The sequence below is a fragment of the Dipteris shenzhenensis genome, chromosome 33 (assembly GCF_047967505.1).
Source record: "Dipteris shenzhenensis isolate YYH24624 ecotype China chromosome 33, Dip_SZ_1.0, whole genome shotgun sequence".
NCBI lineage: Eukaryota > Viridiplantae > Streptophyta > Polypodiopsida > Gleicheniales > Dipteridaceae > Dipteris > Dipteris shenzhenensis.
Genome location: NC_141628.1, coordinates 5,343,954 through 5,356,859, shown reverse-complemented (window position 1 = coordinate 5,356,859; position 12,906 = coordinate 5,343,954).

Sequence of the window (12,906 nt, the reverse complement as noted above, 5' to 3'; positions counted from 1 at the left end):
CTAGTGCTAGAGTTGCACTAGAAGAAGGCCATGACTCCACCCTCATGAGTGCAAGAAGGCAAGGCTACATGAGCTTATCTAGACTCTAAGTTCAAGTGGGCTGATTCCATAGGCCTGAGCAACTCAAGTAGAGCCCATCACCTAAGTAGTCCCTAGAGTTTAACGCAATCTTGGAGGCATACTGTCGTTCTGTCCTTGATATGAACTACACTAAAGCTTAGGCTCACCCACTCCCCAAGATATCTTAAGGGACATCTTAGAAAAATAAATCGTACATATTTTCCATGTGCAAGTGGATGCTGCCTCAACGAGACTGACATCACCATGTAGACTGAGGTCATGGTGATACCCAACAAAGTTATTCCTCTTACTTCCCTTTGTTGGTGGGTTTATATGATAAGCAGACTCGTGCATTGAACCTTTGCTTAAAGCCAACCATGCTACATGAAATATTGAAGGCTAAAGAGCAATGCCAAGCCATCCAGTCCAAATAATCAAGTTGCCCTTTGCCCAGGCCTACCAAGGTGACCATTCTTGAGAACTCCTCACAGTTGCTATAGAAACTTGAAAGGCTTTTGGCCATCACATTCATAGAGATCCCATCCGCCTACTACTGGTGTACAAGGGACTACAAGGAACATGGATCAAAGCACATTGCTAGCAAAAGTAGGTGTAGCTTAATCTTGCTCAAAATGGGATTATCCATCCCAAGATGGTTCATGACATCAAGTAATAAAAGCAGGAGTGACATATATGTCCAAATTCTCTCTTAAGTTTGATGCTATCTATCACTATCCCCCACAAATTATTGAGGACCCTCACTCCCTTCTTCAATTTTGTGCCAAGTAGCTAGCCCTTGAGTACGAGCAGGCACTTCATCCATCCAACAAAAGGCCCTACCTAAGGAAGAACACATTACTTAGATTAGGACTTGTTTGTTTTTCCAAAAAAAGGAAGCTTCTATTAATGCTTGAAAACACTCTGCCAAAAGAAGCTAAGGAAGATAAGTACAAGGGAAACAATTGGCTATCAGAAAATAACCAACCTGTTCCTTAGAGAACCCAGCACACTACCTAGGAAATCTCTAGAATAGGGGCTAAGAACCAGGGTGGTGTCTATACATCCAGTGGATATCCGCCATGGAAAGTGTGTAGAAGATGCCCACAGGCCAAGAATTGGAGAACCACTCTCGTGTTTCAATAGTAGCTCTCAATCTTGGAGTACTACACTCCCAAATGGCATACAAGGTAAAGATAATGTCCTTCTAGATGGCAACAAGGGTAGCTGATGGAGTGATCTGCTGACCTCCCATCACCTATTTGCACTGCATGACCCATATGTTCTAGGTATTGATGTTGGGTACCATGTCCTAAACACTATCTTTTGGTGAGGGCATCATGCATACATGGGAAGGTGATGATCCATCATCAGTCTCTATCTAGAAGGCCTGCTTGCCATGGACCTTGTATGCTGGCAAGATTGGGTCAATCGAGAAGGCATGTCCTCCTTCTATGAATCGAGTGTGAGCCATTCGACCATCCCTCAAGTGGAGTCTCACTATATGTACTACGTGTGGGCCACAATCCTAAAGGCTCCCAGCCCAATCCTCTGAGTTGTAGGACATCCCCATAGGCAATGGGTATTATCTCCACTAGTACTTTCTCTGTGCAATAGGATCAAACCAAGAAATTGAGGGCAGGAAAACAAAAGGCGTGTTGAGTGGGCAAACACCTTTTGCCTACTCATACGAGGGGGCAAATAATTGTTAAACAAGCTATTGACCGAATCGACCAACCTCCTAGACAAATTGTTCATATATCCATGCCAACAAGAAAAACAATCACCACAGTAGTGAGAAGAACCAACATAGTAGCAAGAACAACTCTCTTTCAAGCCGAGAAGCAAGAGAAACAAAGAAAACATCTCAAGCCACACGTAGCCAAAAAGGACAAAAGACAAAAACCCATTGTAGAAGATGTGCAAGGCAACTAAGTTGTGGCACATCCCCCCAATACTTTTGAATTGATGAGTTGAAGTCCTACTTTGAGCCCTCGCTAATTATCCTCCGCATTCACATCACATCTTCGATTGAAGAGGATTTCAAGATGTATTTCTACTTATATGGCCCAGTCATGGGGCATGCCATCAAGGTATTAACAGACATTTATGTTAGAATTTTGAGTGCAATAGGTGAATCCAAAGAGGAAGAGCTTAAAAGCACCAGTATTCCCACACTCGAACAAAATATGAAGCAATGAGAAAAAGAAGGGACATGACTAGATTGTCAGGTGGGAATAATGTTGAGCCCGGGCTTAAATGAGCAAAGCAATGAACCACAACAAAGCACCAGTCTAAGTGATCATGAATTGGCCCATTTGCACAAGACAACATAGTATGGACTAAAGCCAAATGAGACATTGACTTGAAAGAACATGCCAAGCCGAATGGCTATGCCTCCTAATTAAAAGGAGTCTCAACACCAACCTTAAAGGCACCTACCTCATGATTGGTAGGTACAGTCGAATGTAATTGCTAGTGGGTGGCACCTAGTATACCTTGTCAAAGGGTGTTGTATAAAAGGAAGTAGATGAGAGAGAGGAAGGGTCCTCATATTGCTATTGTGATTAGTGGATGTGTTGGACTCCAATGACCTGGTTGTATTACCTTTGCATAAATTTTTTCTAGCTACTATAAAAGAGCATCTTCTCCTATTGAATTTTCTTTCTTTTCCACTTACTTGTATTCATTCATTCATTCATTGCAACCATCCTTTAGCACATGCAATCCATCGAGTGACCATTTTATTTGTAGTTTGAAATGGCACTCTACCTCCACTACAAGACACGAGCCTCTTTTCAACATCGACACCAATGCTACATACAAAGATTTTTTTTAAAAACAAGTGAAAAGTGTTGGAATATGCGTCGATGTGTACATAGTAAAGAAAGCATATGCATGAGTGTCGGTATGGGCGTCAATAAGTGATAGCTGTAAGTGTTGGTACCATCAATATATACCGACATTGCAGTGTTGGTATAGGCATCAGTATATACTGATGGTTTAACAAAAGCAAAAAAAAATTTGTGGGGCAAGATGGGGCTTGTTTCAGTCCCATCCTGCCCCACAATGTTTTTTTTTTCATTAGAATCATGAGCAAATGTTACAAAACAGGTGTACAAAAAATCTCTACAAAATGGCAAAAGTAGTGTCAAAGTTGAGAATGGCAAATCTGTTGAAGTAATGCACTACAATATGGCCAAAGTGCCGAACCCCAAAATAGAAAATCTGTCAAAATAATGCACTACAAAATGGCAAAAGTGCCGAAATACAAAATGACCAAATGCCCTATCCTACTATTACCCCTCCTTGTCCTCCTTGCCCCCCTCATCCTCGGCCTCTCTGTGTAGGCTTGATCCCCTTCTGTGGCCATCCCTCTTCTGTGGATCCAGTTTCTAAGTTTGGATCATCAAATGGGTCAAGCGTCGTGCCTCCCTAAGAATGAAACAAGTTAGGAAAGATAAGAGCGTTGATTGTAAGACAACGGTGATACTCAAATGACAACAATGAGGATTAAGGTACACTCACATGACGGGCTGCCACCTTGCACCAATTGATTCAAATTCCTTCATCCTCCTTCTACTGAAACCTTCTCCTAAAACCAAGGGTAGGATCCAATATTAAGGTACACTCACTGTGAAGGGAGTGGAAGAGAAGGAAGGAGTCTCACTTGCAGCGTTCTCACATACACAATGGGGGAATAAACACAAAGGTGGAGGTTGAAAACAATTTTCCTCTTCTTAGTTGTGAAAGCCAAAAGAACTCTAAGTACAAAAGAATAGGTGAACCCTAAATGTGGGTCTCAAACCAAACTCAGCTAACTAAGGTGGCATACTAACTGAGCCACTAACTAGAGTACATAAAGATAGATGTCATCCAGCTATTATTCATGGGTGGTGTACCAACCGCATCTGCAGCTAACAAGTCGGTGACATAAATGCACAACGGTCACCCTGGCATATCACGAGTGGAGCTTGATATCTCAACACTCCCCCTCGAACTCTATCCCAATTCCTGCACACCAAGCAACTCTTTGAACTTGTGAAGCTTCTCTGCACCCAATGCCTTAGTGAATATGTCAGCTACCTGATCCTCTATGCTAACATAAACTAGATTAATAAAACCTACTAGAACCTTCTCCCACACATAGTGATAATGCACCTCAATGTGCTTTGTTCTAGCATGATAGACTAGGTTATTTGCCAAGTGTATACTACTCATGTTGTCATAATAAATGACAACTGGCCCATCTGTAGACTGATGCATATCATAAAGTAGCTTATGCAACCAAGCTACCTCACATGCAACCATTGCTGCACCCTTGTTCTCAGCCTCTGTGCTTGACAAGAAGGCAACTGTAAGCTGTTTCTTGCTGCTCCAAGTGACTGCATCACTCCCAAAAGAGAACATATATCCACTTGTAGATCATCTATCAGAAATACTACTAGCCCAATCAGCATCAGCAGTGTATCCATGCAATTGTATCTGAACCCCAGTCTCATAAAATAGTCCACACTGCAATGTGGACTTCACATACCTCAGTATGCGTCTAGTCGCATCCAAATGCGATTTCCTTGGAGCCTGCATAAACTGACTTACCAACCCAACAGCATAGCTCAAATATGGCCTGATAATAGTCATATAAATCAAACTTCCTACTATGCATCTGTACATAGTAGGGTCTTCCTACCAGTATACCTCTCCTCTGGAGTCATGCCATGTATTGCTGCAGTGGGAGTCTTGTTCATTATGTGGATTGTTGTAGCAACTGCTTCAGCCCAATAATAATTTGGCAGGTCTTTTTTGTTTAGCATGGCATGAGATACCTCTCCAATATGCCTTTTTATCCTTTCTGCAAGTCCATTTTGTTGTGGGGTATGATTGCATGAATATTGCTGCTTTATGCCATGCTCCTGCAGGAAACTTGCAAACTCATTTGAGAGGTACTCTTCCCCTTCATCTGACCTTAGGCATTATATTTGCAGGCCTGTTTCTTTTTCAACCATAGCTTTAAAAGCTTTGAGATGCCCAAACATTTCACTTTTCTTTTTTATAAAATACACCCAAACTTTTCTGTGGTAGTCATCAATAAAAGTGACAAAATAATGACAACCTCCAATAGATGCAGCTTTAGTAGTCCACACATCATAGTGGATTGATTCCAATGGCCTCTTACTCTCTTAAACATGTCTAGGAAATGGTTTCCTTGCCTATTTTCCAAATTGACAGGCTTCACATACCTTATGCATTTCTGCAACCTTGAACTTAGGCAATCCTACAATAATATTTTGGGCCTACATTAATTTAAGTCAATGTAGATTAACATGACCAATGCATTTATGCCAGATATCAATATCTACAACTACATCGGTCCTATGTGCAAACATTGCTGCACGCAATTCAGGCATGTCCGCATCCAACGTAAACATCCTGCCCTTCTTCTTCCCTTTGGCTATCAAGCGATCTTTATTTTTCATATCCTCAACAAAGCATCCATGAGGATTAAATCTGGCCTGCAAGCCCTGCTCAACCATTTGACCAACAAAAACCAGGTTCTTGGTGATATTCGGGACATGAAATACATCAGACATGTATTTCTTTTTTCCATCTTGCATAGACAAAGGAATTTTACCAATCTACACAATAGGATGTGCAGTATCATCACCAGTCTCCACAAATCCTGGTCTTTCCATTTTCCTTGCATCCTGCATCCATTCTGCATGACCTGTCATGTGGTTTGATGCACCTGAGTCAACATACCACACATCACTACTTTCTTCTGCACTTGTCATAGAATTAATCATGTGCTGCACCATAAACAGATGCTCATTTCTATCATCACCCTGTCTACTAGAGGATGCATAATTGCCTTGCTGCAATTTCCCAGTCATGATGTCATTCTGCTTTTTATAGTAGTCTTTAACCATATGACCCATTTTACCACACTAGTAGCATTCAACATTGCTATTTGCATTTGGCCTCTCTGCCATCCACCACGACCTCTTTGGCTCCCCCTACCTCTAAAGTTACCACATCCTCCTCCATAGGACTAGTTTTCTTGAATTTGTTGCATACTCTGATTTCTACCATGGCCTCCAAATCGGCCTGCTCTACCTTTGCCTCTACCTCAGCATTTGAGTAGAAGACAGCTTCTTTTGAAGTTCCTCCTGAAGAAGATGCACCACCATTTCTCTGCTCTTCAGAAATTAGAAGAGCAATCAACTCCTTAAAATTAGGAAAATTCTCACGGACGGCAATGGATGTCCGGAATTGTGCATAATCCTTTCCTAGACCATTCAAGGTCACAAAAACTAAATCATCATCTTCCACTGGCGACCCAATAGAAGCAAGTGCATCTGCAATCTTCTTCGCCTTCATGTGGTAGTCATTGATGCTCATATTTTCTCTCTGCACATTATGCAACTCCTACTTGAGCTGCATTTTCTTGGCTTGCGTATTTGTGCTATACATTTTTGTCAAAGTATCCCATACCTCCTTTGGCATGCTTGCATCCTGAATATGCACAATCATAGAATCTGAAATACTGATAGACAGCCAGTACATAACTTTTATGGCTCTCTCATGCTAGCCTTTAAATGCTTGCAACTCCTGTTGATTGGGAACATTAGGAATAACTAGTTCTTGTTCAGCTCCAGTAATGAACTCCCAATAGCCTTTTCCCTTAAGGAAATTCGTCATTCTAAACTTCCATGCTTGGAAGTTGTTCTTGTCAAGCTTTTCAGTGACAATCTGTGAAAGAGCATCAAACGCCATTACAGAACACTGCAAAATATTCTCTCACTGCAAAAAAAACACAACTTCTGCCTCACAAGGGCAAATCTGCAAAACTGACGAGTGGTATTTGACCACACAGTCACTTCCTAGTGATGATTATGCATCAACAGGCAATAAGAATGATTTTGTCACTCCCAATATCTCTGCGCATAGGCATATGATGTAATTTGTGCAATAACTTTCCACCGACCTGCAGAATAGTGGTCGCATAGCAAAAATAGGGCACTTTCTTGAGTGCCTACGGAAAACTTTCGCCACCAAAACGGGCCCCGAAATAGCCTCGAATCAAAAAAATAATTTCACCAAGGGCTTCACCTATACCCATAGCATATACTGCCCTCTCGCCACATCGCAAAGGGCATCCCAATCTGAGACATTGCATTCTTGCACTTTCCGGCTGTGCTACCTGCAGAGATTTGCTCCCAAACTCGAAAAAAAGGAAAGCAACAATGATCCTCTTACTAGGACACCGCGAACTTGGTTTGCTTTCTTGAGCTCCTTACCACGAACCAAGCTCTGATACCATGTGAAGAGAGTGGGAAAAAGGGAAGGAGTCTCACTTGCAGCTTTCTCACATACACAATGGGGGAATATACACAAAGGTGGAGGCTGAAAACAGTTTTCCTCTTCTTAGTTGTGAAAGCCAAAAGAACTCTAAGTACAAAAGAATAGGTGAACCCTATATGTGGGTCTCAAACCAAACTCAGCTAACTAAGGTGGCATACTAACTGAGCCACTAACTAGAGTACATAAAGATAGCTGTCATCTAGCTATCATTCATGGGCAGTGTACCAACCGCATCTGTAGCTAACAAGTCGATGACATAACCCTGGCATATCACGAGTGGAGCTCGATATCTCAACACTCACATGACGGGCTGCCACCTTGCACCAATCGATTCAAATTCCTTCATCCTCCTTCTCCTTCTCCTCGTCGGTTGGAGGCCTACCAATCGCAGATTCTTGTGGATCCAAATTTAAGGAGTTAGATATGAATGATAAAACATTTGAATGATTGAACATATTAGATATTCAGTAGAAGATAAATATATACTTACCACCCATGCCTCGTTGTCTAGTCTGCCATCGCTCTTGAGGTGCAAAGGACCTATGGTCTCAAGATGTCTCCTGGCCGCCCTGTGCTGAGTCATGAATGAATATAGATTCTCCTTGAACTCGTCCTTCACTGTCTTCTGGTCTTTTTGGTTCGCCCACCATGGCTTGGACTTACTAAACTTAATAGCCTTCCTTAAGTCATATCTACGAGACTTTAGGAGCTCCCCCATGTGCAAAAGAATGGCATCTCGGTCAAACTCATCCCTTTAGGGTTGCGAAATTTTCTCTTTATGGCCTCTATGACGTCTTCCCTGGCTCTATAGTCCTGTGGATTCCAAGGTTTGAATATATCCTTGGGGAACATCAACCTCCTCATGTGTCTCATGAGCTGCCTCTCGTCCTCATTCTCTATAACTTCCCCAACGCTGCTCACAAAGTAGTTGAGGTCCTCAATCAAAACATAGTCTGAAGGATGCATGGTAGATGGAGTAGCGGAGCCAAAGCATGGAGTGGGAGTAGGGGAGCTAGAGCGAGGGGTGGAGTAAGTGTTTATGGAGTAAGGAGTGGGGGAGCGAGTGGCCTATGGGGTGCTACAGCCTGTAAGAGGGGAGGGTAAGGGACTAGACTGGAACTGTGTCTCATGAACAAGGGGAGACGTGGAGCACTGGGAGTGTGCAGACTCGTCTACATCTCCCATGCCACCACAGCAGTCTCAATCCTTACTTCTCTTTTTGAACCTACGACAGTGATGCCCAAGTGACGGCTATCAAGTAAGAAAAGTCATCGCTCTCCTCATTCTACCCCCAAGGGGTGCAAGAGAGGGAATAGTGGAGGTCCTCTAAGATAGAAGAGAAAAGAATCTCGCTGCCTCCGCATCACTCATGGCCACAACAAACTCATCAGGGCTCAACCATGGGCTGCTAGTAAAGGAGTCCCCTGAGGGGTAGTCCCTTGAGGAATTGGCCCCTAAAAAGTCCCTCTAGGGGTAGTCCCCTGAGAAGTCGACTAAGTGAAATATCAAAGTCTTTTGGATGGTAGAGTCCATGAGCTCTCCTCCTATGAGGAGTCCCATGATCATCGGGATTCCACTCCTTGGACGCGCGATGTGACCACATGTCTAATTTAACGGGATTGGACAAACACAAACCCAAACACAAACACAAACACAAACAATAAAACAAACACATACAAAAAAATGAATAAGAAGTGAAAAAAATAATAGATATTTACATTTTACTCTTCTATGTTTTGAAAAGAGACCACTATAATGTCTAAGGATGGATATGAAGGGAGAAAGAAAGAAAAGAAAGAAGGAAGAAAGAGAGGAAAAGAGAGGACAGAAAGAGGGAAAAGAGAGAGGAAGAGAGGAGAGAAAGAAAGAAAAAAAGAGAGAAAAAGAGGAAAAGAGAGAAGAGAAAAGAAAATAACAGAGGAGAGAAAAGAGAGGAGGGAAAGAGGAGAGAAAGAAGAGTAGGAGAAAAAGAGGGAGAGAAGAGGAGGGAAATAAGAGAGGAAAGATAGAGAGGAAAAGAGGAGAGAAAGAGAGAAAAAAGGAGAGAAAGAAAATAAGAGAGGAGAGAAAAGAAAGGAAAAAAAAGGAGGGAAAGAGGGAAAAGAGAGAGAGAGAGAGAGAGAGAGAGAGAGAGAGAGAGAGAGAGGAAAGAGAGAGCAAGAAAGAGAGGATCGAAAGAGAGAAGAAAAGAGGGAAAGAGAGAGCAAGGAAGAGGAAAGAGAGAGTAAGAAAGAGAGGAGAGAACAGGAAGAGAGAAAAGTAAAGCGAGGAAGAGTTAACAGAGAGCAAAAAAGAGAGAAAAGAGAGGAGAGAAAGAGAGAAAAAAAGAGAGAAAGAGGGGAAAAGAGAGGAGGGCAAGAAAATAAGAGAGGAGAGAAAAAAGTAGAAGAAGAAATGAAAAGAGTGGAGAATTCCTAGGTGCATCACTATAGCTAGCTGCAAGCCAATGCTCGGCCAATGTATGCACGAAAAGAAAAACAAGAGAGAGAAAGCATGTTCTTACTTGGAAAGTACGTGTCTTAGGCATGACACCACTTAAAGTTTTGTATTTTGTGTTTTTTGCCCTATAAAAGAGAGGAAACATACCATTTTAAGAAAACTAGTTAGTGAAAGGAGGAGTTTGGAGAAGCAACATACCAAAGGAATGGAGAGAGGAGACAAAGAGAAGCCTACAAACAAGGACAAAGCATGAAAAAAAGAGGTAGAGCATTCAAAGAGGAAAGAGAGAGTGAGAAAGAGAGGAGAGGAGAGTAAGAGAGAAAAGTAAAGCGAGAAAGAGGAAACAAAGAGCAAAAAAGAGAGAAAAGAGAGGAGAGAAAGAGAGAAAAAAAGAGAGAAAGATGGGAAAAGAGAGGAGAGCAAGAAAATAAGAGAGGAGAGAAAAAAGTAGAAGAAATGACAAAAGTGGAGAATTCCTAGGCACATCACTGTAGCTAGCTACTATAGGCCAATGCTCGGCCAATGTATGCATGAAAAGAAAAACAAGAGAGAGAGAAAGCATGTTCTTACCTGGAAAGTACGTGTCTTAGGCGTGACACCGGATGATCCCGCTCAAAGTTTTGTATTTCGTGTTTTTTGCCCTATAAAAGAGAGGAAACATACCATTTTAAGAAAACTAGTTAGTGAAAGGAGGAGTTTGGAGAAGCAACATACCAAAGGAATGGAGAGAGGAGACAAAGAGAAGCCTACAAACAAGGACAAAGCATGAAAACAAGAGGTAGAGCTTTCATACTCCTCTTTTTCATGATTTTTTTTCATGTATTGTTTTTTCCTTGAGAGAAAGAAAAGAAAAGGAGGAGAGAAACTATAGACAAAGGAAGGGAAACTAGAGAAGAGGGAGAAAAATAGACAAAGAAACAAAGAAAACTTGAAATAAAAGTAGATGAGAGAAATTATTACCTTGAGGTGGAGAGGGAGCTCTTGCAAGTCTTGTAAATGGAGAGGGAGAATGTAGGAGAGGATGGAGAGGTGGGAGGGGGAGGGAGGAGGGAAGAAGGAGGAGGCAAGGATTGAGGGTGATCGTGAGCAAAAAGCGAAGAAGGAGAAAGCAAGAAACAGAAATCCGAATGGCATCGCAAGAAGGGAGTGTTGGTATGGGCGTCGGTATATATCGATGCATATACCGACACCTATACTTACAAAACAGGGGTTTGGGATTTTGGGCATTTAGGGTTTAGGGTTTTTGGGGGGCTTGGGAGATTTTTGAGAGTGTTTGAGGGGATTTAGGGGGGATTTAAGGGGGGTTTAGACCCCGGGGTGTTCAGGGTTTAAGGGGATTTAGGGTTTGGGGGGTTTAGGGAATTTGGATGGGTTTAAGGGGTTTAGAGGGATTTAAGGGGGTTTAAGGGAATTAAGGAGGAGTTTAAGGGGGGTTGGGGGTTTGAGGGGATTTGGGAGCAATTTAAGGGTGGTTTAAGGGGATTTAGGGGGTGTTCGGGGTTTACGGTTTAGGGTTGGGGGGTTTGGGAGGGCTTAGGGAATTTGGACAGTTTAAGCAGCTTGGGGGGGTTTTAGGGGGTGTTCGGGGTTTAAGAAGGCTTAGGGTTTGGGGGGTGTGGGAGGGGGTTAGGGAATTTGGGTGGGTTTAAGGGGTTTTGGGTACCGGAGAAGGGGTTCTGGGGGTTTTTGGAAGATTTGGGTATTTGACTTGACTGGGAGAGATGGTTTTGGATGTGTTTAGGTGGGGAGGATGAGTAGTGACATATCATCAGATAGGGGCCACCTCCCAGGTGTATGGAGTGGCTTCATGAGAGATTGCCTTGTCCTTGCATGCATTGCAGGTGAGGGGTTCATCATTAGTGCCGTATTGTCATGCGCCACTTGCAAATGTATGGAGAGTGCCACCAGAAGAGGGTATTGGTCGTCATGCTAGTGCATCAGTGCTAAACCAATGATATTTAAGTGATTCATGAATATTTATATTGCATGCGTATTGCACACACTAACCTTGCATCATTATATAGGATGAGGAGAGCAGCGAGGGAGCACATGCAGCACCACCACACTTTGCGTTGAGGTAGATGATCCTCTAGAGGAGGACGAGGTATGGCAGACATGATGGATTCTATTTTTGGAGGCACCACGGGAGATGGGGGCGACATGTTTGAGCATGAGACTGTGATGTGAGATTTGACATCAACACATTTGTATGATGGTGATGATAAAACTATGAGCTTGTATCTCGATCTTAAATATGCAGGCAACGTATGGCTGGTCAGACACAAGTGTCTCATCCTTGATGAGGTTAGTGCAAATCATGTTTAGATCCTTGTTGTTAGTATCTCATTTCTAATTGTTTTAATTAGTATCTCATTCTTAAGGTTTCTTGGATCTGCAAATTGCAATAGATTGCTCCAAAGATGTTGCTTGCCCCAAATACCATGCCCAATTCTAGAGACAAAGTGAAGAAGATGTTGACGATGGTTAGGATGGATAATGACACCATCCCTAATGATTGTATTTTGTTTCATCATGAGTATGGTGATTTGGTTAATTGTCCAGAGTGTGGAGCACAGCGCTACAGACAGGACTTGCTAAGGGAGACAAGATCCCAATGAAGGTCTTTATGCATTTTCCCATCATCCCTAGAATACAACGCATGTTCAGATGCAAGTCCATTATGCAACTGATGATGTGGCATGCTACACACCAGTCCACCGATGACACTTTGAGTATCTCTGTAGATTGTGCTACTTGGAAGCACATAGGCAACATGTGGCCGGACTTTGTGAGGGAGACATGCAATTTACATCTTGGGCTCACAATGGATGGAGTGAACCCTTTCGGTTTATGCTCGATATCTTGGTCGAAATGGCCCATAGTTTGGTGAACAACAATGAGACTAAAATAGCCTGCCATGGCTAACAATAAAGAAGGGACACCTCATGCTTGCCCTACTTGTGCCAGGGAAGTAGAAGGCAAAAAATATGGACATGTACATGGCACCTTTGATCGAGGAGCTGTAGACCCTATGGAGGGGCATACATG